At 39.9% G+C, this 22,757-nt stretch overlaps 1 pseudogene across 1 annotated transcript in view; it reads right to left on the bottom strand.

Moving 5' to 3' along the window:
* Positions 1-21,260: 21,260 nt before the first annotated feature.
* The window catches only part of LOC309560558 (traB domain-containing protein-like), an 18,348-nt pseudogene continuing 16,851 nt past the window's right edge, over positions 21,261-22,757 (bottom strand). The window contains exon 2 of the transcript in view: positions 21,261-22,137. The product of the transcript in view is annotated as a traB domain-containing protein-like (transcript). The remainder of the gene's footprint in view (positions 22,138-22,757) is intronic.

The raw sequence follows: 22,757 nt of genomic DNA, 5'->3' as shown, positions 1-22,757 counted from the left end.
AGACAGAGATCCATATTCCTGCTTAGCAGAAACACAGGATCTTTGTCTTCCCTACTTACATAGGCATTTTGCTGCTCTGCCTCTGTCGGGAACGATCGGCAGGTCCCGGTGGTACATGTACTTGGGGCGGTCTGCAAGAGGTTAATTAGCACAATCAACATGACTTACATTGATAAAAAGGTGTCCGTTGTGCTGGTGGCTGCTGTCTTTTTTAAATCTTCTGTCCTCTGCCCCCATTCCACAAATGAACTCATGTAGCACCAGAGGCTTACCACTGCGGGGTTAATACAGCCATTGGACCTGTCATTGACAACTGCAAAGAGTAGTGACTATGCCTGCGACTTCCACCCATCCTCCATTTATAGAAGCTGTACTATGGCTTCCATTAGCAAAAAGTTTGAGTGGAAGACAGCACTGGACTGGTGTCACTAGAGGCTGCCTAGCGCACATTACTGTGTGGAGGGTATAGCGGGAATTGCTTCCAATTGGTTGTATCCACATTGTAGGTGGTAAGTGAAAGGCTCCATTGGGGTCTAGGGCTGCTACCTTTCTGATAACGATAATGGAGTCGTTACTGAAGGGAGCACTTGGGTACTTGGAGAGTACGGATGTCCAAAAAAAAAGGTCTCACTTGATGAATTTTATAGTTGTTTATTGAAGATAAAATTAAACAAGTAGAGCCAACGTGTTTCGGGGAACTGCCTCTCCCTTCTTCAAGGCTGTTTTTTCTTGGAGATTGGTTAAACTTTGAGAGGGTTATATTTCTTTAGGAAATACACTAAATCCATGCAGTTTAGCAAGATTCTTTGACTTTGCTCAAACCGCATGGGGAAAGGGTATTTAGCTGATGGATCCAGAAGGATTCTCTCTGGCACATTGTAGTGAATCTATTATATCTGATGGATTGTGGAACAAAAAGCAATCTTTGAATGGAGAAGGTGGACCTTTCATTCATCTGCTGTCCTCCATTTATAGATGGCTTTTCATTAATAGTTGCTATAGAACAGGTTATAAGAATGGAGGATGGGGTGTAAAGGGTGGACAGTCGGCACTTATATGGCATTATTTCTTATTTTCTTATGCTTATGACCATTATGACTAGGGGTTATATTAACCCTCAAAGCACTGGAAGATTACTACTGTTGCAGTATGGGGGATGCACAGGAGGGAGGACACTTCTCATTCAATGTTAGATTAAACAAAAAAAAAAGGTTTAGGAATTGGTAAGCTGAAATATATTACATTTTTGATTTTGGGTTTAATGCTAGTAAACTACAGTGTGCCATACATGGCACCTTAATACTGATGAGTACCACATATAAATACAACATTTAGAGATGACTTACAAACACAATGAATTACTTTTATATAAATAAAAAGGTTTTCAAAATTTCTGTTGTTTATTTATAATGTATTCTATGCTCAGTCCCGTTCCCAATGACACTATTGTGTAGAGAGTGCACAGTTATCAGTAATCAGACAAACCAGATTTCCTTCTGTATCTGTCATTTTGGAGACGACATGGGAAAGCTCCTCCCCCTCAAACAGTTGAATTCATCCAGTCTCCTTGGAAACAATATTTCAGCTGGAACATCAAAGCGTTCCTGATTCCCTCTCTGCATCTTGTTGTGGAATCATAGAGCGAAGCTTTAAATAGCAAGCTCTCCGGCAGTTATTTTTATTTTCCTTTTTCACACTTAATTCTCATTCCATCTCTACAAAAACATTATTATGTGTTTTAAACATATGAACAGTTTTTATCCTCTTAGCTATTGTGGGGACTGTTATTTAGGAGCTTCTTCTTCTCTCTGACAGTTGCTTGGAGGAAATGGTCCAGATGACAGTATGGTGACATACTGTACATATACTACATCCTCAAGAGATAGCTTGTCACATGTGAGCCAAAGGTTTGCATATAGAAAGAGGAAATCAAATCTTCTAAAAGTTCTTTATATCACTTTCAGAAAACACAGCTGAGGTTCCCATCCAACGCTGTACACTGCTATTGATTGGGTATTTGAGGCAGTACTAGTTACAGGAAAGCCCTTGTAAGTGATGATGGGCAAGCCTGCTCTCCCTTCAATAATCTCTGTTTCCAGGACTTAGCCTGTGACAACCTTCCTCATTGAATGAGAGCCTCCGATATGATAGGTGACAAATTAGCCATGACGGGTTGTCACCCAAAAGCGGTGCAGTGTTAATTTGTAGGGCTGGCTTTTAAAACCTTAATATTTATCTTGAAAGATTTTACAGTTTTAGTCTGTTTTTTAAGATGATCTGTTTTTCATAAAATGTCCCAGTATTTTTGCATTTTGCCTACAGAAACAAATTAAATAATAACAATATATGTTAAAAAAATTAATTTATTTATTATTAATAAAATAAACAAATACATTAAATAATAAAAATCATTCTTAGAAAACCTGATAATATCCATTTGGAATTTAAAAAATCATTGGAAATAGCTTAAAGGCCAACTCTGGGAAATCTAAGAATTCTCCCTTTCAGTGGGGCTATGCCAGCACTGCAAAGGTTAATGGATGGCTTGTTTAGTCTGGGGGAAAGTAAAAACACTTTTGCTTACCTGATCCTCTGCTCTCTAGGCAGACAGTGCTCCCCCCCCCCCACTCTAGAAGTGGACTGTCCCTAGTCATCCTCACATCCAGTGCAGGGCTTTGGATCCTACATTGGTCTTGATGACATCAGGACCTTGGACTGCTAGAGCATGGGGGAAAAGACACTTCGGGAACCAGTCTAGCAGTATAGAGGAGCAGAGGATCAGGTAAGTAGACCTTCTTTGTTCTCTAGACATAAACGAGCAAATAACTCTTGCATTGCAAGTTTCATGGAGTTCAGCTTTTTTTTGATCCTTCCATGATGCACTGCAGCCATCTGACAATAACTTTGCTGTCAGTCATGGGATGGATGCTTACATCAGATGCAGAGTGCTGGGTACCCAGCACTGGGGTACATAACACCTTTGAACTATTGAGAGGTCACCAGATTTACAGGTATAAAGCTTCCAGGCTTCTGCAGTGGTACAAGTGGGGCTAGTCTTAATAGAACAATAAATTGGAACCATCTAGTCGTTAAGGCATTTCAACTTACCTTACGTTGACCTTTCAGTTTCAAAAAGAAAATGTCTGGGCGGCAGCATTAAATCTCCAAAATACAGAATACTTGATGTGCTTGAAAGTGCATTAAAATGTGGTTTGCATTGTTGCAATAAATTTTATCTCACTGCTTCTTACAAAATCAGACATTTTAAATCTCTAAATTTTATAAACAATTATTTTGACAAGAACTGAAAGTCCTAACTACCTGGAAAGCTGCCATTGTAAGAAAAGGGTTCATTGTTTTTTTTTTGTTTTTTTGCTATTTCTTGTATATATATTTGTTAGGGATTGACAGTCACCAGCCTTTTTTTATGTTCAGCCAGTGAGCAGACATTTACTTGACCCAGGAAAGTACATATAATAGTGACATTTACCCCTTTCGGTGAGCTGTAACAACAGTCAGTAGTGATCCAAATGATATGCCAGACACTATTACACCTGACATCAGAAGTACACTCATGCCTTTGCTTTTTACCCCCAAAATGATGACTATATTTCTCCTCCTGCCTTCAGTAGAAATAAATCAGTAGTAGACTTGCACATTACATTGGTAGATGCTGGGTTTTACCAGAACAGACTTTATAAAATGCACCTAGGTTTTCTATGTTCATGGTTAAAGTGACATTAAACCCAAAACCAAAAAAAAACAATTATATTGCAGCTTATCTATTCTTAGATGTGGGGGCTGCATTTGTTTTCTTTTTTAGTTTTTTTCACCTGGTGAAAAACCTTTTCCAAAGAGGTCTCTGTTGCTCCTTTAGTCCTTCATAAATAGTGGAGCCACCCTAAGACAGGAAGTGTGTTACTGACTGCATTACTAGGTCATAGTAAAAAAGCCGAAAAAAAAAAACAAATGCAGCCACCTCATTTAACCACTTTACCACCGGAGGATTTTGCTGTCTTACGTCCAGGCCACTTTTTACGATTTGGCGCTGTGCGACTTTAACGGAGAATTGCGTGGTCGTGCGACGCCGTACCCAAACAAAATTTATTCTTTTTACCACAAACAGAGCTTTCTTTTGGTGGTATTTGATCACCGGTGCGATTTTTACTTTTTGCGCTATAAACAAAAAAAAAGCAACAATTTTGAAAAAATAACAATATTTTTAAAATTTTTTTATATGAAATTCCCCCCCCCAAAAAAAATCCAAATTTTTTACATTTTTGGCCAATTTGTTTTCTGCTACCTATGTTTGGTAAAAAAAATCACAATAAGCGTATTTTGATTGGTTTGCGCAAAAGTTATTGCGTTTACTAACTAAGGGAAAGATTTCTGTCATTTTTGGTGTTTTTTTTTTTTTTTTTAACGAGTAATGGCGGCGATCTGCGATTTTTTTTTTTTAGCGGGACTGCAACATTGCGGCGGACAGATCGGACCCTTGACAGACATTTTTTACACTTTTGGGGTTACCAGTGACATTACTGCAGTAATCAGTGCTATATATATGCACTGTTACTATAAAAATGACACTGGCAGTGAAGGGGTTAATTTTATTGGAGAGGGAGGGGTTAATGTATGCCTGGTGCTTACTGACGTGTGGGGGGGGGGGGTGACTGAGTGAGGCAGGGACAGATCGGATGTTCAGCTATGCTGAACACTGCGATCTGTCACTCCCTGTCACTTAGGAGATCCGCCTGCTTTGTTTACACAGGCGGGCGGATCTCCAAACTAGATTCCCCAACGATCGGGGAAGAGCAGCGGCGATCGCCGCCGCTCCTCCCCTGGCCCGACTCCCGCTGTGAATGAAAACAGCGGGAGCGCGCCTCCGGCGGCGCGCGAGCGCCGCCTACAGGGGGAGGAGTCCAGCGACGTAGGTCTACGTCGCTGGACGGAATCGTGCCACTTTGCCGCAGTACGGTCAACGTGACCGGTCGGCAAGTGGTTAATGATTGGTAAACTAAAATATATTCAATTTTTGCTGGATAGCAAATGACTTGAGCATGGATCAAAATGGATATTCAAAAGGATTAAATTAGTGATATGGACTAGTTATTTTACCATGTTTTTTTTATCTTACAATCACTTTTTTTCAGAGTATAAGCTGTTATTTTCTCATATATTAATGTTGAAAAAAAAGAATTACCTCATGAAGTGTTATTTTCTTTTTACCTCTAATTACTTCTTTTTTGTACACATTGAAACTCACTGTTATAACCAGCCCAATAACTTTTTTTTTAAGATGTTTTAAGCAAGATTCACACATTTTTCTAGCTGGATTTAATTGGAAAATGTGTGAAAGTTGTGGTAATCTCATGTTAAAGAAAAATTTAAAAAAGCCCTAGCTGGGATAAAGCAAACTGTAAACAATGTGCAGTAATGAAAATAAAATGTGACGCTGCTAAATTTGTTCTGTGTACTTAGGCATCAATTACCTCTGGTCATGAAAGAGTTAGGGTTAACCCCTATTAAACATAAGCAAGAGTTAGAATGTATCTTATTTACAGAAAAAACTTGTATAGACAAAATGAGAATAATCGGTAACCCTAAAATAGTTCTTTAATGAAGAAGAGATAGCTCACAATAGCTTGCAGAAAGCTTTCTAAAGAATTCAAATTGAATTTTCTGCGTAAAAACTGGACAGGAAGTCTCCTAGGTGTAGATTACTTATATAACACTATATTTATGGAAGTCCTGAACATTCTCTCACATCTTAGGATAGTTCTTTTGGTTGTTAGTAAAATCTCTATGGTCTCACTCTTTGCTAGATCTTTGCTAGAGAGCTGCAATTGTGGACCTTCTTCCAAAAATCCTAGCTGTCTGGTGGTTATGCTTATACAGGCGGTCCCCGGGTTACAAACATCCGACCTACATACGACTCCTACTTATAAATGGGGGGAGACAACAGGAAGTGAGAGGAAATCTCCCCCTAGGAAGGGAAATTCATTCCTGTAAGAGTTGGCAAAAGGTGTCTCCACTGAAGCTTTATCACTAATCCTTGTTTCCACAACAACCCAACATTTTCAAAACCCAATAGGGATAGGGACAGAAAGTGAGGGGAAATCTTCTGAACTGGAACATAGACAGCAAAGCAAACCTTACAGGGGTGTTAACCCTTCCCTATGCTATTCCAAAAAAAAATTTAAATATTTTTTTCTGTCTGGAGCTACACTTAAAAAATTTACCTTTTCTGAGTTACATACAAATTCAACTTAAGAACAAACCTACAGAACCTATCTTGTTTGTAAGCTGGGACCACCTGTACTGTGTTCAGTGCTTTAAAGTCTATGTCCTGTAACAACGTAATGGAAATGAGGAAAGTCATAGAATTAAAGCTAGAACGTCAGCCAGGAACCTAGCGTTTACATGATGATAAGTTAGTGATGGTAGCCACCATATTTGTTTCAGGGAATGTTTCCTTTAAAGCAGAGCTCCACCCAAAAGGGGAAGCTTGTTTGCACCCGCCCCCCTCCACTACCACATTTGGCACTTTTTGGGGGGTAGGGGGGAGCGGGTACCTGGTTTTGACAGGTACCCTCTCACACTTTCTGCTCACTGCAGCTATCTACCATGATGTCCGACCCCTCCTCCTTCCCCCCGCAGCCTTCTGGGACACACACAGAGGTACCAGAAGACTGCGGGATCATTCAGAAAGCGACGCACGATTCACGCATGCGCAGTAGGAAACCAGGCTTCACTGCCAGTTTCCCTTACCTAAGATGTCTGCTACCTGCACCCAAAGCCAATTGTAGGATCGGCACAGGTGTGGACATCTCTGGATCCCTGGATAAGTAAGTGTCCTTGTTTTGGGGGAGACTGGAGCTCCTCTTTAAGTTTTAAAATAGAAGCCATATGGTCATATGAACAATCAGGAATTAGGCTTCTGATGTCTCATATTTATACACTAGCTAATACCCAAAAATGTCTTTCAAAAAGGCATATTAAACTCCATCCAGGCCTTGCCATACTTTATACTGTATATGCGGAACACTTTAAGAGCCGGTTCACACTGAGGCGACACGACTTCGGGGGGCGACCTGTGAAGTCGCGTGCACCGATGTGCACTGCGACTTCGGCGCGACTTGCAGGGACTTCACATAATGGAAGTCTATGCAAGTCGCTCCGAGGTCGCCCCAAAGTAGTACAGGACCCTTTTTCTAATTCGGAGCGACTTGTGTCGCTCCTATTAGAACGGGTCCTGTACTACTCAATGGACCGCGACCGACCGCGACTTGTCAGGCTGACAAGTCGCGGCAGTGTGAATGGGCTCTAATAGATTTAAATGATACAATGTATATAATCTATTGTTTTGGCACTAAACTGCAAAATACAGATATGATTATATAAAACCGTATGTATTTTGACAATATAATATTTAAAAACCATAAAGACTAGTCAGATTTATTATAACTATTATTGAGATTTAATGTGGATGATTTCGTATACAAGTACCATGGGAGAAAAACAATGTACATTTATTTTATGGACAGATACATTTGATGTAAAACTTGAAATCAACTGCAGGAAAAAGATTTTATAATGTTGGCAAGGGTGTAAACATTTCCAAAGCAGACTATGAACTGCTATGGGGCCCCAAAGCATAGGGAACCCATAGCTGCCTTGTTGGTTTTGCTATGGGTTCCCATTATGCATAGTCACAGCTCTAAATGTTGGTTATCTACAGAAACTTTCAGATTTAAGATTAAGTTTGATAACCTCCCAGCTAGCTTTTATCTATTTATCAGCCACAAGGAACCTTTACCAATACCTAAGAGGCCAACACTGATTCTTAACTAAAGTAAGCTACAGTTCCATTTATAAAAAATAAAATCTGATAAATATTAATATTTATAACAGATGTAATATATACAAATATACATTTATACCAGCATTGTCTGTTGCTATGTCTGTGTGTGATTTGCCTTGGTGGTGATTTAAATACTATGTCATTTTGTTGGGGAACATTTTGCAGTATTAACTGAGCCTTTTTTAGGCCACATGAAATGTAGCTATTTATTTATGCAAAGCAGTAAAGACATGAAAACGGTTACAGTGGGCAAGCTCCTTGGAAAAAATCACATACAGCAGTAAAAATACAATAAAATTGTGTGTATAAGAGTGTATTTCACCAAATCTAGCCAGTTTTAAGCTTGTGTTGACTTTACTATTGCCCTCGTGATACCGCTTTGAAAAAAGTGCAGCTATCGAATCACACAATAGAGCACCCTGATCTCTTACAGATTTGGCTATACACACATTAGAGTTAAGTTGGGTACACACTATAAGAAAATCGGGCGAACGATCGCCCGATTATCCTCGTTGTTTCACAGCAAATCAGAACTGATGAACGAAAATTCGTACAAAAATTCTCATATGACAAAGGCTTTTTTTTTGTTGTTTATTGTTTCTGATCATGAGCAGTCTTTCTTTTCTGATTTTTTTTGTACGAAAATCATACCAAAACAGTACACATTAAACGAAAATCATTTATTTTTTTTTCCATACGAGAAAAAATTTGGAGTTTATCCCTTCGAGAATTTTTGTACGAAAATTCAGAATCGGCTGTCGAAAGTTGTGTACACACTATACGAAAATCGTACGAAAATTCTTTGTACGAAAATGATCGCCCGATTTTCTTATAGTGTGTACTAGTTTTTAATCTGTAAGATTTTGATATTTGGTGTAACCTGAACTCCCAGAATGTACAGGGGCACCGAAGCACTAATGACCACATACGCTGATAAATGCAGTCACCATGTCATCTGATTTCCCATCACAGTTGTGTAATATCCAAATAGGTAATAAGCTTTGGGAATCATTTTCCCCCGTATGCAGGGGCTGACTGATGAAAGATTAGCCAGTACACAGAAAAACTTGTGAAAACTAAGCACAAAAGTGTCTGTGGATACTAAAGACAATTTTATAATGTTGTCCCACACATTTTTTTTTTTTAAAGACTTGAGACTCTTTTTAGAAGGGTTCTAATTCGAATTACCAAATCACAAAAATAACTTGTTGGACACGAGTTACAGCAGCATGTTGCACTTTAAACATAAGCAATGCCTCTAAATGTGTCATGCATTGCAGCCTAATATTCATATTAAATTTGATTATTTCTTGTCTCAAGAAATTTGTCTGAAATCTAAAATAATTTAGAGGGGTTTTCATTCTCAACATGAAACAATTTCCACTTGCACCAGTTGGAAACCTAATGGAGGCACTTGAAGCTCTATCATGCAGAAAAAGGTCAAACTTCTTCAAGAACTTTAGAGCTGGCTTTTAAATCAGCAAACAACCTCCAATCCCTATGGGTGCAGATGAAAATTGTTTCCATTTCCTCTTAGAAAGTGGAAAATCTCTTAAAATTTGAAGTTGCTGTCACCTTTTATACATAAACCTTTTAATGAATTTAGGGTCAGTTATAAGCCTAGAACATACAGTTTAATATAAGCCAAACAGCTGAAATAAACATATGTGGACTGTCTTATCTGCCAATGGATTTGTAATTCTGCCCAGTTCTGCTGAAAAAGCAGAGCCAGGAGGGTGGCATTGTGTTTTCTGATAACAGGAATATATTGGTTCCACCTTCTAACCTGCTGTCTGCTGATTGGATGATGAAGGAGTAGCAATACATTGATTAGTTCTTTAGGCTCGGTTCACACCTATGCAGTTTGCATTTGATCCGTTTCTGCAGTGCTTTTTGGTGTGCTTTTTGTGTTTTTGCACACGCGATTTTACCGCAATTTGCATTTTGCATTTTTAATGCTTTTTTTTGGGCAATTTGTTGTTGGACAAATGAAACAATGCAAATTGCGGCAAAATCACAATAAAATTGCAGCACAAACGCACTGCATGATTTTTTGCAGCTTCCCCATCATAGACGTGGGCAGGGGGTGTGCCTGGGCACATCCTAATCACTACATGTGGTGCCGATTCCCCCTTCTACCTGGGTTTCCTCTGCATTGCTGCCCCCCCGCTTTGCAGTGCTGCTGGCTTCCCTACTGCCCCCCCCCTGCTGCTGTGGGGGATATTTCAGGATGGAGAGCAGGGAAAGGAGCTAGTAAATATGTAATTTACCAGAACCTTCCTTTTCTAAATGAACACACTCACTTTTACTGTGTTCAATTAAAACTGAAGCATAGTAAACTATGTTTACTATGCTTAAGTTGTGAAGAAACAAGAAGCTGTTCAGCACAGAGCACTTCCCATTCATTCACTGGACGTGCAGCTAAGGCTGCAGAGAAAGGCACGTGTGTTTGAGTTTTGGGGTGCACACCCTAATGCACATCTAAGTTGCCCATTGAAGTCTATTGAACCAATAAAAACACTGTTGGGCATTTAAAAGAGTCCCTGACCCTTTCCAAAAACGCAGCAACTGAAAAAAGCATAGATGTGAACGTGAGCCATGTTAATTGAAATGTAGTGCGTTTCTGCAAAAAGCACCCAAAATGCATAGGTGTGAACTAGGCCTAACTGCTTACTCTTTTTTTTTTCTGCTATCATCATTTCCAAAGTCAGTACATGTGCAGCACCGCCTGATTGTCTCCTGGTGCTGCCCCCCTCCTTCCAGTCTGAGTACTGCAGTGAAATTGGTGGCAGGAGGTTGGTATTAAGATGGATATTTATATGTAAAGATTCAGTGGATTATTTGAAAAAAAAAAATATATATACAGCTGTATTAAATGTTTATTTTTCAATATACCTACCTTCAGCTTTAATGCAGCCTTGTAATCCTAAGTTCTGAAAGAAGATTGCCGTTAGCGATTTGTAAATCATTTAAAAGTTTACTCTTGTGAGAAATGTATTACGGTTCAGTTCCAGACCTCAATATAGAATGGTAAAGACATGAAAAGTAAGGCGTTTTCTGGAATCGCAGAGCTGTAAGCCAGCTAACATCTGGAGCATGTTGGTTTTGCCATGCCCACAGTAGTTACCTCAAAGCGACAAGCGGACCCAACCTCTATTTATGTGAAGGGGTTAATATTATCACTGTCTGGTGGCTCTTTAAACCTGTGAACTTGGTATATATGTTGCTGCCTGTATTTATCTCTTATAAACAGCTGTAAAGTGTAAGTGCTCTGTGTAGTGGACTTGTGTTTGCGCACACTAGCCCGGGATATGTACGGTACCAGTATAAGGTTTATTGCTGTATTCTTTTTCCATAGGACTACAATGAAATGCTGCTTGTTATATTATGTTATTTAAAGAGGTTGATGTATTTGTTTTAAGGACACAGAGCCAATGACACTCCATGCATGTGTTAATCTGCGCAAATAAAGATATTAAGCAGGTGTGTGGGTCTGGGTTAATGTGAAAAGATTATGTGATGGTCTGTACCATACATCATGCCTATGTAAAGATACTAGATGAAAACAATTCCAGTGATTTAGAATGATCCGTGTCATTGGGTCTGTTTTTGGTAATTGGGTTGAAAATGAAAGGGTATGCAAACCCTAACCACAACCTTTTCTCCTCTTTTGGCTATTAAATATACAGCTGGAAGCAATGGGGTTGCTTTACTAAACAGTCTGTGTACTCATTTTCCCCAGAGCTTGGTGAATGTGGTGCAGTTTCACTTTATAAAGAATATAAAGCATTTTTGCTTATCCATGTTTGGATGGTGATTTAAAAATTCACTAAGCTCTGGGGAATGGGTGTGCGCAGCCTATTGCATTAGGGTGTGCACCCCGAAGCTCAAATCAGGGGCGTAACTACAGGGATTGCAGGGGTTGCAATTGCAACTGGGCCCCATGCTCGAGGGGGCCTGTGCGGCTCCCCTGTACACCTGGATAGGAGGGGTGGTGGGGGCAGCATGTAGAGTAATCACTGTCCTGCTTTTTCATCCTGTAGCTGCAGGAGGAAAATGGAGGAGATTGGTTCCTCTGTATGCTGCCCCTCGCCACTCCTCCTATCCAGTTCACTTGTGTTCTGCTGTCTCTGGGCCCCTGTGTGCTCCCCTGGTCCCCCCCCCCCCACTGTGCTCCCTCTCCTCTCCTGTCGGCTGCTGCAGGGGATGTGTCACAATAGAGAACCAGGAAGGGGTCGATAAATATGTAATTTACCAGCTCCTTCCTTTTCTGAATGGACAGAGTCATGGTCAGTGACATTGTAAAAAAATAAAGTAGAATAATAAAAAAAAAAATACAATTAAAATACTAAAAAATTAAAACTACTGACACCAGTGGGTGAACTTCCAGGATCGCAAAGGTCACACTTGCGACCGAGCCCTGGCATTACACCACCGTGGGGGAGGCCCCAAGATGGCTGGAAGGGGGCCCACTGCAGAACTTTTAAAAGGGTCCCACTGCGGGACTGTAATAAAGGGCCCCGCAAAGACAGTAAAGAGCCCCAGGATCAGTGGGAAGGGCCCAGGCTTGAAAGGATGGGCCCAGCCCAGGGATTTGGGGGGCCCTTCATGGTTTCTTGCACCGGGGCCCTGAAGGTTTTAGTTACGCCTCTGGCTCAAATGTATACAATATATATATACATATATATATCTATATATACACATATATATCTATATATACACACACACTTTTATAAATAACTGCAAACAAACATTTTAAAAATGTAATAAAACATGGATGGTGTCAGTAGAAATGTGGATGGTTTCAGTGGAGCAGTGAACGGTGTCAGTAGATGGTGGTCAACCAGATGGTGTCAGTAGAGCAGTGTCAGTGTTTTTTTTATTTTAATATTTTTACAGTGTAATTTTTTATTAATCTTTTTACAATTTTTTTAACCAAAGTCACCCGTTGACTTTGGTGAAATATCAGGGGTCTAAACCAACCCCTGATGTCTCACTTTTGAGACAGAGAAAAGGTCTGAGGACAGAGATTTCCCAGTCCCTTTCTTTGCAGCCTCAGCTTCACTGGACAGTAATGAATGGCAAGTGCTCTGTGCTGAGCGGTGTTCCGTGAGAATTACCTACCCTGTGAGAATTACCTACCCCTCGTCACTTCCGGCCAGAAGCATCTGGGCAGCGCAGCAGTGCGCATGCTCAGAGCGCCGGATACCTAATGGCAGAACAGAGGAGCTTACTAGTGCGCATGCGCACTAGTATAAAACGATCACGGTGTACCGTGAAAAAAACCTACCGACGCGGCGCTTACCTAAAACAGCTGTGCTGACATACGAGTCATCCCCGCTCCTGTCCCGGTCACTTCCCTGCTCTCGGCAAGTAAATATAAAAGCGGCTTTCGGCTCAGTGATTTATGTTTTCATACAGCCGCCGCCGCTTTTATATTTACTATCCGAGAGCAGGGAAGTGACCGGGACAGGAGCGGAGATCACTCGTATTTTAGCACAGCTGTTTTAATGTACCCGCTGCATTACATACAGTGCGGAGTACCGGAAGTGACGAGGGGTAGGTTTTTCTCACGGGTAGGTAATTCTCACGGAACAGCGGCTTCCTGTTCATTCACAAAATGAAGCATAGTAAGCACAACTTACTATGCTTTAGTAATAAATGGACACGGGTGTGATAGGTACCATGTTTGGTACACGTAGTGCACACCCAGCGCACACGCCTATGCTCTGGGGAAAATTAGTGCAACTGCACTTGCAAAGTGCACAGTCTAAAAACAGAAAGTGCTAATGTCCAAGTGAGTGATGGATGGCACTGCCTATTGTAAAATATAAAATAAGTATAAATAATTATGTGAAATGATGATTACAAATATGTTTGCAAAACAAAGGATGGTTAGCACATAAACCGACAGAGTAGTGAGGTGTGTATTTGGTGCTGTAAAGTTGTATCTGACATGTGCATGGAAAATTCATAAAATTACATAAAAATACACATACAAGCAGTTGAGATATATACATAAAGCTTCATACAAAGGTGCCTATGTGCTAAGTAAATAATACAATGTGCAAATGGTGCAATGATACAGTGTGCAAAAAGTGCAATATATTGTGCAACATGCAAAAAATGGCAATGTGCATGGAACAAAGTGCAAATGGCAATGCCAATGCACAGTAAATGTTTTTAGCTACAAGAGTTCTCTAAATGGGGGATCCCTCTAGCCATATAATGAGAACAGTAGCAAACTATGGTATGATGTTAGAGTGCGTTTGTCAAGGGGCTAATGTCCCTTTAAAAGTTTCCCAATTGACAGTGTATCCAATGTTGAGATTCAGTCCCAATCTTTTCAGTTATCTCCAAATCTGGGAACACACTCCCGATGTGTTATATATTGTGCTCTCACTTGTGCCTCCCCTTAGGGTTTAGCACTCACCAGATTCCAAACCCCTGTAAAGGGGTAACCAGCCCAAGTGTAGTTGTCCGACACGCGAGCGGCTCCTCTGCCCGCACTGTTACTCAAGAGGGTAGCTCCTCATAGGTATGGAAAAAGAGTACCCATAGTGTAGTAGTTTAAATAAATATTTTTATTGAATTTAGATCACTTACATTTAGGAAAACAAATGAAAGTGCTGGTATCGTCTAGATAGGATATCTGGGAATACTCCTGTGTTCCATGGACAAAAACCAGAAGTGACGCGATTACGCTTGTCATTTGCTTTTAGTAAATAGTCTGACGCACAGTCTATTTGCTTTTAGTAAATTAAACCCATTGTGTTAGATCTGTTGTATAAGTGTGGAAAAAAATGCCTCTTGCAAAAAAATATTGTCAGCCAATAACTTTCTGCTGTTCTATCATGTTAGCATTACTTACTCTTTTCTCTGAGATCCACGGAACGCATTCTACCTATGGATATGAGGAGAGATGGAAGTGCTTTATAGTCCTAACACATTTATTGTCTCAGGGTTGCAAGGCTACCCATCCATAGATACAGATACAGTACAGTGAGTCAGCATTGTCACCACTAGGACTGGCTATGTGCCAGGCTGACTAAACATGTTACAATCTGACTGTACAATCTCTGTACAATTAAACTTAGGTCTACCAAATCTATATCATATGAACATGTATCTAAACTATTCCTTCAATCTGTATCCAGTCAGCGAGGCCCTTGCACTACATACTTGTTGGTAGATCTAAAAGGAGATTGTTTAATCAGTTTGTAACATTTGTGGTACACTTTACTGGCATGGTCAACAGATGAATATAAAAGCAAAATTTGCAAAAAGACCACCTAGGGTACTTGTCCATAGCATACCTCCTAACATTTTGAGGTGGGAACAAGGGACACCTATTAGCAAAAGTATGTAGGCATAGGACACACATTTCTGCCACACCCCCCTAAAGGAGAATTATACAGAAAACTTTTAAATTAAACCCACAAGTTGTTTTTTTTTTGATCACCTCTATTTCTTAATATTTGCTTTTGAAATTTACAAATGTAGCAGTTTAGAAATTGGATGAAAGGTTTCACACTGGGAAACACTTTTCTTTTAATAGTAAATTTTGCTAGAATTAGCTAGAAATATTAGCTTTAAAAATTACAAATCATGCCATCATACCACAGACAGCAATATCAGAAGGGATTTAAGATGTTGGCTTATCCTGGTTATGAGATTGAGCATGTGGACCATGAAACTCTAGTAAGTACCTATAAAAATGGTTCTTGGTAAACCAATGAGCGTTTGGCCTTGATGTACTAGAAAGTGCCATTAAAAATGGTTCTTGATAACCCAATAAGAATTTAGGTCATAATGTACTAGCAAATACCTTTAAAACAGGTTTTCAGATGTTGAGAAAAGACAGTATATGATAAAGTGATATTATCAACAGTGTTAAAAATAAAGGATATGGCACCTCTCCTTTCTTGGTATTGGATATGTAGAGCTGCCTTCAATTTAAGTAGAAAAACTAAAATGAAAAATGGAGATAAAACAATGAGGCGCTACTTCTGGTTTGTACACCAAAAAATTTATTATCAACAGTACTTACTGCAATTTGACACAGTTTTGGTTCAATCAGCTGATAGATTCACTTTAAAGATTCTTTAAATAATTGACAATGACACAAAAGACACTTAAAATATTATTCATTGAATATTAATGAAACAAAATGGAACACAAGGCACCCTTTAAAAGTAAGACAATGTTAAATTCCTGAGACACAACACTGATGTCCAAAAAGTTACTAATTCAAAAACAGTTACTAACAGTACTAATGTACATTTTAAAACATTTGGTGTGCATCAGAGGCAGGTTAGAGAAAATACAAAATGCAACATTATTCCATGCACAGAAGACATGTACGTAGCATTCCCTGGGTAAGAATACAGGTAAAAAATGGTTACAGTATCAATGTTAGTTTTACTGCTTTTTAATACCATTTATAGGATCTAAAAGTATAAAGTGACAGGAAAAGCATACACTAGCAAAAGAAGACAGAAGTAAGCAAATTGTAACTTCCATAGCTGAGCTGCTTCCTAAGATATTTTTCTAAACAAAGAACTAAAACTGAGTGTAAAATGCAAAAAAATCGTTTTTCATGTAATTTCTCTGTCTTTTCCCATTCTTATTTATTGCTATATAAGATATAAAAGGGTCTTTCAGCAGCAGGAGGGGAGGGGGCAGGCACCTGCCACAGGAGCAGAAAGCAGGGAGGGGAGGGGGGAGGAGGACAGGAGAGCTCCTGCTGACTGAGACACGTACACTGACCACGGTGTCAGGGCTCAGCAGTCATGATACACTGTGGTCAGTTTACAGAGGGAGGGTAGAAACTGTCAGAATCAGCCAGGTTTTTTAGGTGATACGGGGTGCCAAATTACATAGCACAAGAACTGTGTTGTATAACATGCTTTAAAGGAATATGATCTTTATTTATTTTTATTTTTTTGGGGTGACAAACACTTTAAAGGAACAGAAATCTGCCATGAGAAAATAAAAGTGGATTGCCATTGTAATTCTGCTTGAAATGATAATTTCTTCAATACTCTATCACTAAACCTGCAAATGGTATTCATCTGTAGTTCTCATTTCACTGGCAGCATACTTACTTTAGGTTGGATCTGCAACAGGCAAGTAGCATTTCAAGGAAATCTGTAAAGGGCAGCCCAAATATTTCTCTAATGCCAAGTTTCCTTTAAACATGAGCAAACTTGACTTTCTTTTTAAATTGTGCATAGGATTTAAACAGAACCACCCATGTACATTTCTGCAGTTATCCAGGTTAGCAACAGAGGTGCACGAAAACCTACTTCATATAAAAGGGATACTATCTACATTTAAAAAATATGTATAATAAAGTTCTAATGCATGCAGAGAACTCTAATTTAACCAATGAGTCTTAAGGAAGAACTAAGTCAATGCTACCAATAGCAGCCAATCAGCTTTCTTCAACCAGTGGGTTAATCAGTCCCTCTGTACTGATAATGGACCCTGGGAAAATGCCTTGATTAAAGCAGAAATGCAGCAGACATACAGAGTTGAGAGGTTAACATTAACTCCTTTACATATCAGGATTTAGAATAATGGCCTTTTAATGGGATTTTAATCTTGCATACGCTTTCAGCAGGTCCACATAAGTTAAAAACCACCATTACTTTTGGGAAGGGATCCAAGCGAGTATAGAGGGTAGCTCTGCTATTGACATTCTGAGCATTTACAATGTCTATGAACTACAGGGTGGCTTCATTTACAAAGTTAGGTTAGTAGTCATGTGCAAAAGTTCGTAGAACCCAATCAAGAAAAACATTATATTGTATAAAAAAAAAAAAAAAACCTGAAAACACCAAAGTAGGTCCAGGGGGGACATGGCCTGGACGGCAATGGTGTAGAACGCACATGAGCTGAGCTGAGCTCCGCTCCTGTATCATCCTGTTCTCCTATCCTTTGTGCCATTTACCGCACTGATTGTACCTGCTGCCTGTGGGGAGACCACCGCCAACCCTGGGACCATGTCACCGCTCCACAGCTCGACAAGTTCTGCCGGCAGGAACGTGAAAACACCAAAGTACCTATAGGCTTACTCAAGCAGCCACCAAAAATAATACAATAATCCACTGTTTCAGTTAGTATCATGAATGTACCTCTATTTAAAAGAGTAATCATAGACCTCATTTAAAGAGAAGCTATGCGGATGAAAAAAAAACTACATGTAAGTAAACTTATCAATGTGCTATAGTGGTGCTGCTCAGTGTATGTGCATTGCAGATAGATTTTGTCTAACTTCAATTCTATCAGAGTTTCTGTTTAAAAAAAAAATGTGATTTGGTAATGCTGACATGTGTCCTACTGATTTAGTTAAAGTGTAAATTTTAAATGACATATATATTAAAGCAAAAAGAGCCATCAATGTACATCAGACTTTCTGCTTTTGTCCAAACCCATTGTCCTCTACAAGAGTGAATGTACATTCATGGAAAACTACCAACTACTCAAAAAGAATTTAGTTTAAGCTGTGTGTCCACTAATATAGACATACTTGTGTGCAAATAAAATATTACTAGCAGAACAGAAGAGTTTTATTTTCTCTAAACTGATGAGGTGGTACAGAAGACTCGTCATACAAGGTTGTGTGTGCTGGGTGACATACAGAAGGCAAACCAAAATACAAGAAAAAAATTCTAAACAAGGGTGTTACAGAAAATGGGTTAGGAAGGTGAATTTGACAAAATGACACAAGCTGTAATTTCAATGGACAAATGTACACAAACCAAAAAAATAAGGTCCACTGAAATGGCACAATCCTATAATAGTGGAATCTGCCGTTTATTTATCATGTCTGTATTCTTTTTAGTGCCTCTTTTTAATTGCTGATTTTTCTAAATCTCATTTATCCAAGTGTCTGAAGAAGTGTGTCCCTAATAGAATTTTCTAAGCTGTACTGGAGTAATCAGATTGGGCGGTGTAGGCACTAGGCAACAGACATTTCTCTTAGACACTTTGATAAATATCCATTCTTAACCACTTAAGCCCGGAAGATTTTATCCCCTTCCTGACCAGGGGGTTTTTGCGATTTTTTACTGCGTGACTTTAATGGACAATTGCGCGGTCGTGCGACGCTGTACCTAAATGAATTTCACGTCCTTTTTTTCCCACAAACAGAGCTTTCTTTTGGTGGTATTTGATCACCTGTGCGATTTTTTGATCATGCGCTATAAACAAAAAAAAAAGCGTAAATTTTGCAAAAATAACAATATTTTTCAAATTTTTTTATATGAAATTCCCCCAAAAAATGTAAAAATCAAAATTCTTTAACATTTTCGGCCAATTTGTTTTATGCTACATATGTTTGGTAAAAAAAATTGCAAAAAGCGTATTTTGATTGGTTTGTGCAAAAGTTATCGAGTTTACTAACAAAGGGAAAGATTTTTGTCATTTTTGGTGTTTTTTTTTTTTAACGAGTAATGGCGGCGATCTGCGATTTTTTTGCGGTACTGCTACATTGCGGCGGACAGATGGGACACTTGACTGAGATTTTTGACACTTTTGGGGTTACCAGTGACATTACTGCAGTAATCAGTGCTATACATATGCACTGTTACTGTAAAAATGACACTGGCAGGGAAGGGGTTAACTGTATTGGAGAGGGAGGGCTTAAGTGTGTCCTAGGGGCGTGTTTCTAACTGTAGTGGGACAGGTCTACTATTGTAAAAACAGAGATCAACAGTTCTACATAGTAGAACCGTCTGATCTCCATTTTTACACAGGGGAGAATGACAGGCGGCTTGTTTACATAAGCCGCCCGCCTTTCTCCCGCTCTACCGACGATCGTAGTGTGACCGGCGGACATCGGGTCCGCCGGTCACATGCGCGGACTCTTCAGTGAACGAGCCGGGGCGGGCGCGCGCCTCAGCGGGCGTGCGCTCACCCGCTATTGGCTCACAAACCGGTCACAGGCTAGTGACGTATATATACGTCACTTTGCCTGGCCGGGGCTGACCGCCGCAGTATATCTACTTGCGGCGGTCGGCAAGCGGTTAAAGAACACGTTCACCTTTGGGAACATGTTATTTTTAGGGTAGGACATGTAAAATTTTCCCAATGCTGCAGCCACTGCCCCCTCCCTGTGGCAGCAGTATAGGGAGAAGTTTTTTAAAGCAGCGTGGCCATGTGGGTCTTCGCCTACATGGCCGTGTAATTCATACACAGAGCTCTGTGAAGGAACTACAAGTCCCAACAGCCTTAGCAACTGTCGGGTTGTAGTTCTCAAACTACAATGACCCTGTGGAGCGCCATAGTAATTCATTGAGTCTTCATGTCAGGGAGTATCGGAATGTAGGGGTAAGCCCATACACTGACAGTGTTCAGGAGACCTGCATGGCATCAACGATCTGCTGACAGCTGGTGCAATGCTTTCCAGGCTGCTGCAACAAAAAATTTATAAAAAAAATAATAAATGCACATTTTTTTACCTGCAAAAAAAATGTGCATTTATTTATTTATTTATTTTTTTAAATGAACTTATACTTTAAGACTGGATACAGGCAACGCATAGTGTACAGACTGAATAAACAGCCAGCCAGCAGTCAAATCATGCATCAGGAATTTTCCTCATACATATAAAGCCCATTTCAATTCCTGTGGCTATTGTTAAATGGTAACTCCAGCCATTTGTATGTTTTAAATAAAGTAGGGAAAGGTTAAGTAATTGTGGTAATTTTTTTTGGATCACGATCGCATGTTCTTCACATGTTGGCCATCAAGATAGCAAGAAGGTGAAATCTCTCCAACAGGCACACAAAAAAAAGGGGAGGGGGGAGGTCCACACCCTTTCTAACCCTATTCAAAACTTAGGTTTTGTCATGAGTTACACATTTTGTCACAAATCTTTTCAGGGAATGATCTTCCTTTTTTTTTTTTTTTTTTTTTTATAAGCCTCATTGATACATTGAGGCATCTTCTTCCCCAGTTCCCCACAATATTTTAACAATGGCTTCTATAGTTACATTATCCACTCTGCTGGAATAGCCTATGTTCATTGGAAAACCCTATTGTCACAGGCCGAGTATGGTTTCTTTAGAACCTGCAGTAGCGGTCATATAACGTACACAAAGTTGACTTTTATGATGCTTACACTTCAAACAGGTATTTCATAGACAGGTTCTGGACAGCCACATGTGACCATTAATGAATAAAAACACAGTTATTGAATATCTCTGTAGTATATAAATAAGATGGTTCAATTTAAAAATCCCACATTCTCATTTGGTTCAGTCTTTAAAGGCAATGCTTTGTGGCTGGCACTGAAAGGACACTTACACAAAAACAACCATAACTTACTTGTCCAAAATATGTCACTTTTGCAGATAAAGTAATAATTCTACTTAGTTTTGAAGGGGGAGGCACACTCATGATTTCTTAAATATACATGTTAGTGCTCCATTTCTTCTCTATACCACGTACATATCCCACCAACCACTCCAATGATGATGGTTGGTATGCTTTTTTGAGGCTCATTCTCAGAGGCATGAGATAGTTCTGTTTTTTTAGCTGCTTGCTTCAGCATGTAGGTTGGGTAAATATCTCTCTCAGAGACTATGGAGGTCAGGAAATTCACCAATCATTTCTGTCATCATCTGTTCCACTAATTCCTTCTGCTTACATTTCTCCACACCATCCTATTGGGTCAGACAAGGAGCACAAGCCCCAGGCAAGCTTCACCTTTTGCTAGAATGAAAGTGCAGCAATTGCTCTCTTGAATGTTTCAGGAATAGGTTTATCTCCAAGGGGAAACTTGCAAAAAGGCATTTTTCTGTCCTCTTTGAAGGCCTCCCGGAACTCACCACCTGGGGCCAATCCCAGCTGTTCTGTGATGTGCACAGACACTTTCAATACGAGGCCGGACATAATTCTATTCTGTTTAATAGCTTGGTGAAGCTTCTCAAAATTAATTTCTTTGGCTTCTTTCAATAATGTTTTTTCATTCATCTTCAGCATAGATACTTAACACAGCTCAACCACAACAACATCAGGCTGTTCTTCCTGATTGGTCTTTACCACATCTTGCATGCTGCTGTCACGAAAGTGAGCAGTCTCTACAATGCACACTTAACTTCCATCTTCTGTACTAATCTCAGTTACGGTTTCTGGAAGTGATGGACATTTCTGTCTTTTCTTCATTTTCATGTCCCACAGAATCCTGAAAGCATCAGCATCTGAGATGTGTGATGATTTAACCACTTGCCGACCGCCGCAAGTACATATACTGCGGCGGTCAGCCCCTCACAGGCAAAGTGACGTATGGCTACGTCACTAGCCTGTGAGGCTCTGGGGAGCGAGCGCTCCCACTCCCGCTCGGTCACGGACCCCCCTGCGCGTGTGCCCGGCGGACCCGATGTCCGCCGGGCACTCTCGATCGTCTGTGACAGCGGGAGAAAGGCAGGAGGCTGATGTAAACAAGCCGCCTGTCATTCTCCCCTGTGTAAGAATGGTGATCAAACGGTTCTACTATGTAGGACCTTTGATCACTGTTCCTACACCTCAAGCCACAGCCAATCACAGTAAGAATCACGCCCCTAGGGACACACACCATTCCTCCCTCTCAAATAAAGTTAACCCCTTCACTACCAGTGTCATTTTACAGTAACAATGCACATGTATAGCACTGATTACTGTAGTAATGTCACTGGTAACCCCAAAAGTGTCAAAAATGTCAGTCAAGGGTCCGATCTGTCCGCCACAATGTCGCAGTCCCGCAAAAAAAATCGCAGATTGCCGCCATTACGCGTTAAAAAAAAAAAACAACAAAAATGTCAAAAATCTTTCCCTTAGTTAGTAAACGCAAAAACTTTTGCGCAAACCAATCAAAATACGCTTTTTGCTATTTTTTTTACCAAAAATA

The sequence above is a fragment of the Pelophylax lessonae genome (genome assembly GCF_965119305.1).
Source record: "Pelophylax lessonae genome assembly, chromosome: 7".
Taxonomy (NCBI): Eukaryota; Metazoa; Chordata; class Amphibia; order Anura; family Ranidae; genus Pelophylax; species Pelophylax lessonae.
The sequence above is the reverse complement of the archived record's forward strand: the minus strand, read 5'-3'. Positions and strand labels throughout refer to the sequence as shown.